Here is a 5,789-nt window from a genome sequence, read left to right as displayed (position 1 = left end):
CTACATAAATCAGCAACTTAATGATATCGCATTAATTTATGCTCCAAAATGCATAAAACAAATAAGTAAATAAATAATAAAGTGCAAAAGGAGTGCAGCGCTAATAATACCAAACTGAATCAAATGTCAATTTAAGAATAAATAAATTAAATAAATAAAATGATAAAAAAATATTTATAATCCCACTAAAGTGACATAAAATAAATATATATAATACCCTTCAAGGTGAAGTGAAATAAATAGAAATTAAAAAATAGAAATTAAAAAACTTAGATAAATAAAAACAATACCCAAGTAATGGTGAAAAATCCCTGAAGGATTAAAACTAAGGCAGACACCAACCAAAATTCATAAATGTAAAAAATCCATTGCTCTAATTACGAACAATACTTAATAACCTATGCAAATAATACATTAAATAATCAATAATCACGAAAATCTAATATATATAAATAAATAAAGTCCAATATAAAGTGAGGTAGTGAATGGTGCACAAAAAGATAGTCCACATCGAAGTGCTGAAAAAACACGATCCAATCTCAGATGAGTGAGAAACAGACTCCTTAATCCCAGCCGGTGATTAGATCCAAAATGAGTGACACACCAAAAGTGAGTAATGATAACCCTTACCGACTCCACATGACCACACTGCAATGGTCACTTTAAGTGTAAGGGAGAAATTATGAGGTATCCCCAAAAACCTTATAGCGACTCCTCAAAACGGCTCACAAAAATGGATACGGGTATGGCAATCATGGCGCTCTCCTCATGTGTTCAGACTACCAAATAAATAATAAAACCAGTTCCAATGTCCATTTACAAATACATGGCAACTGCTGATCTAATCAGTGATTAAATATACACTGTCACCCCTAAGCACGATCAGTCCAGAGCACACAGGTGCAGTGTAGAGCAGCTGTAAGAATCCTCCAATGGTGACGCGTTTTGTGATAATGTCTTCAGAGGGCATCCTTGTTTCTTACACATAATTTGGTCATGCCCCAATGTACAGCATTATTGGTCATTAATTACAACCTCCATCACCAAACTGACCACAATTCCTATAGCCCACAAGATAGAGATTTGATTACTGGGCTTGGTGGATGCTCTTGCCCCTTCGAAAGCACGTCGTATACTACTAGGATTTCTTCTCTTCTATGCCAGGAAACTCATCATACTCAAGTAGAGAGCTCCCACATCTGCCCTTACCCTGAATGCATGGAAATCATTAGTCAATCTTGTAGTACCCTTATATAAGGAAACATACTCTAGAAGAGGATGTCCACTAAAGTTTCAAAAGATCTGGAACATATTGCTGGAGTCTGAAACGACAACTGTAGAACAAGAGGACCCTGTAGGTATACTAATCTGATTTCATTTACATATAAGATGATGGTTCCTCTGGTTGTCCCCCCAGGGGTGCATCCTGACTAACCACGCACTTATAGCCACCCACTTATTATAGACTTTTTCTTGGGAGACACCTGTCGTAGGTCACATATCTATGTTAATTGCTAAGCATTACACTTATTCTGTTACTTTTAGCAGCAAGCTACGGGGTTGTTTTGTTGCTGTTTTAACTTGTTTAACTGGTTTAGGACAGTAGTTAAGGTAGGATATACATTGCCTATTGTTGTATACACCTCGAGTCGGGGAATGACCAGAGGCTCTGCTATGTAACCTCTAAAAAATTATCTAAAAAAAATGATTAAGGAGACCCCCCATGCATGAGATATATATCTCGTGCATGGGGGGTCTTCTTAGTCTGCCTGTAAATGGGGGGTCTCCTTAGTCTGCCTGTAAAGTAGTGCATCCTTCCCGTGTTTATAACATAACCACAGTAAAATGACATATCTAAAGGAAATTATGTCATTTAAAACTGCTTGCGGCTGTAATGTATTGTTGGATCCCAGGAATATAGAAAAAAAATCATTAACTGGGTCCCCCCAGTCCAATACCAGACCCTTTGGGTCTGGAATGAATATTAAGGGGAACCCCACACCAAAATGTAAAAAAAAAAGGCATGGGGTCCCCCCAAATTCCATACCAGGCTCTTCAGGTCTGGCATGATTTTAAGGGGAATCCCAAGCCAAAATTTAAAAAGAAAATGGAGTGGGGGTCCCCCAAAATCCGTAACAAACCCTTATCTGAGCACGCAACCTGGCAGGCCGCAGGAAAGGGGGGTGAGAGAGAGCCCCCTCCTGTTCCGTACCATGGCAACATGCCCTCAACACGAGGAGGGTGCTTTGGGGTCCCCCCAAAACACCTTGTTAACATGTTGATGGGGACAAGGGCCTCTTCCCTACAACCCTTGCCCAGTGGTTGTGGGGGTCTCTGGCCAGGGGACTTATCGAAATCTGTAAGCCTCCTTTAACAAAGGGGCCCCCAGATCCCACCCCCCATGTGTATGGGTATCAGGTATATTGTATCGCTACACATTCACCAAAAAAAGTGTCAAAAAAGTAAAGATTACAGGAGACAGTTTTGGACAATACCTTTTTTTTAAAAAATGTGTCCAGCGATGTCCCTTCATCTTTAATCACAGCGCCGAAGACTCAAGAAAAAAAATTGGAAAAACTCTCCATGGGAGGCATCCCTGCGATTGCCATTTTTTTATGATGACAGCTCTTATACAGCAGCTGTCGGATTGGAAGGTGTATGTTCCAGGGGTTGGCCCTGGTCTGAGCAGGTCTAAGGGCTTCTTGACCAACACCGGAGTGCAGTATACACCTAAGGGTAGTCTTGCCCTGCATATGGCTGGATGCTATGAAGCCTTGGGACTGATTTCCGGGAAGTGTTTTGGCTTGGGCATGCACCTGTGGCCTTGGATTGTCTGGGAACCCCTGCTTGAGGTAGCCTCACCAGCCCAACCTCTGCGGGCACTACATGCGGATTGGGACATATGTAAATAGTTTTGCTGGACAGATTCTAGGGACAGAATATTACATCCACATCCCTGTTATATAAATAAAAATGAGATATCTAGTCTGTAAAACGTGTCAGATATCCATACACACAAGCATCTGTTCAAGCTCTTGGGACGGAGTATCAACTTTGGTCAAAAATCTATATGACCAAATGCTATTATTGTATCTATTTTTAAGCATGTACACTTTGTAATAAGTTATATTTTTTGAGTTACTTCTCAGTGGTTGTGCTTACCTTGGTGACAGAAAAATGCATCTGTGAAAATCCCATTACTCCATGAGGGAGTGATCCTTTCTCCCTCTCATTTCTTTTGTTTTTATTTAAGCGGATTGGGACAAGAATGTTGCTATCCCGGCTGGGAACAGCATTGAGAGTCCCCCTGCTATCACCCGGCTTGTGCAAGAAGCTGCTCCTCTCCTCTCTGTGGCTGCTCCAAGACCCAACGCTCCGATTATCCCTCGAGGCCATGGACGGATCCGTGGATGGATCTTTAGGGTACAGCCTCTTCTTCAGTTAGCCTGATGGGAAGGTACAGGTGGAAGAAAGTGTATTGTATATAGTACCTCTGCGCTCAACCCTATGGGTGTAGTGTAAAGGGAAGATGGGCTACTGCTGCAAACACTGATGAAGGGAAAGAACTCTAACCCTAGTAAGAATAAGTAAAGTGTATAATAGTGCTGCGCTGTATGAGGAAATGGGGAAAAAATCGAGGGGGAGAACGGGGGAAATTGAACGGAAGGGGGTGAAATAAAAGATAAGAGGTGATATTACACCAAAGAATCGCTAATCAAAAACATGCTAATGTTCCCTATAATAAATAAATAATATTGAAATCCAATAATAATTGTTAAATAAATAGTGTGAATCAAGGTGTCGTAGTGCTGCACATATGATACAATAGCAAATACTAGCAAATACTAGAAATAAAGTGCAAAAAACTCAAATAAAGTGACTGGTGCACACATATATGAAGTGATCAGCTAAAATAATCACACTCAGGAATGAATCAGAGAAAACACTCTGTATAGATAAGTAAATAAAGTAGGCACACTCCTTCTTTCCCCTTCGTGGGATAAATAGATGGATGTCCCCTTACCTTACCGCTGTAAGGTACAGCGCATAACAACATATATTGGTCACTATGTAGTTTCCTCTCTCTCATATGACGGATGGTTTTGTGGTGGATAAACCTCATAAAATGCAAGAAATATTGCCAAATAGTGTAGTATTTTCATAAATAGGTTGTTTAATAAGATAAATTTGTCTGGCTACTCACATTTTAAAAGATAAAAGCAGGCATTGAATATCAACAGAACGGTGGACAGCAGGTGTGGGCATCACTTCCGGTGTCTCTCTCTCTCTCTTTCAGCACATGTTCGTCACTGTCACGTGACTTCATCAGTGGAATAAACAGAGAAAAAGAAGTGTCCCTTATATACCTATATTTTACTTATTACGGCGGCCATTTTGTTGAGGTCCGGTGGGCGGAAATGCATTCGCTGCCATTTTCCTGTATATTTTGCATCGGTAATGTGACCGGAAGTACAATCGCGGCCATTTTCCTATCTACCATGCGCTGGTAATAATATAGTGAAGGTAAATAAGTGATAGTCGCCATTTTGTTGTAGTCCCTACCTCAAATAAATAGATGTAAACACAGATTGCCAATGTGTCAAAACATCAGGTATGCAAATGAACTTAAGTTCTATACCCCAAAATTTGAGTTGGGAGGGGTCCCTATTGTGAACCATCGCAAAGTGTTTTGACACACTGTTTGTCAAACCCCTTTTTGATATTTTGTATGTGTTCCTTCAAACTGACTTTTAGCGGTCTCTTAGCACGGCCCACATACTGTAGGCCACAACTACATTCAAGCGCGTAGACTGCCCCTTCGGTATTACAGCAAATAAAGTTTTTGATCTCATACGTATTGCCTGTAGATGTAGAAGTAACATTTTTCCTTTTCGTATTCTGACATTTGGTGCTCACACATGCAAAACATCGTTTGCACGGGTGTTTACCATCAGTGTTTTGCGATCAATGTCTGCTACTTCTTTAATTTTTCCATCAATGAACTCGCTGTCATAACCTTTCTCCAAAAACTTAGACCTCAGTGCGGCTGCTTGTGTTTCATAGGATGTCTTGTTTTTGGAGAAAGGTTATGACAGCGAGTTCATTGATGGAAAAATTTAAGAAGTAGCAGACATTGATCACAAAACACTGATGGTAAACAAAGCAAAGCATGAGGCCTCAACAGATACAGTACCCATTGTCTTGGATTACAATATTCAACACAAGGAGGTAGAAAGAATAATCAGACGCAATTGGAATATCTTATTAGCTGATAGACAATTACAAAGTATTCTTCCACCAAAGCCCATATTCGTTTACAGACGGGCCCCAACCATCCGAGATAGGATAGTGAAAAATATTCCAGATCCTCCCAAAAATAATTTTACATTCTTTTCAGGTAAAGGATTCTACCCGTGCAAACGATGTTTTGCATGTGTGAGCACCAAATGTCAGAATACGAAAAGGAAAATTTTTACTTCTACATCTACAGGCAATACGTATGAGATCAAAAACTTTATTTGCTGTAATACCGAAGGGGCAGTCTACGCACTTGAATGTAGTTGTGGCCTACAGTATGTGGGCCTTACTAAGAGACCGCTAAAAGTCCGTTTGAAGGAACACATACAAAATATCAAAAAGGGGTTTGACAAACACAGTGTGTCAAAACACTTTGTGATGGTTCACAATAGGGACCCCTCCCAACTCAAATTTTGGGGTATAGAACCCTATGCCAAACACTGGCGGGGAAGTCATAAAGTGAGAACCCTAAGCCAGTTAGAATCTAAATG

The sequence above is a fragment of the Lithobates pipiens genome, unplaced genomic scaffold (assembly GCF_037356315.1).
Source record: "Lithobates pipiens isolate NorthernLeopardFrog02 unplaced genomic scaffold, aLitPip1_a1.2 Scaffold_18, whole genome shotgun sequence".
Classification (NCBI taxonomy): domain Eukaryota; kingdom Metazoa; phylum Chordata; class Amphibia; order Anura; family Ranidae; genus Lithobates; species Lithobates pipiens.
Note: the sequence above shows the minus strand (reverse complement) of the source record.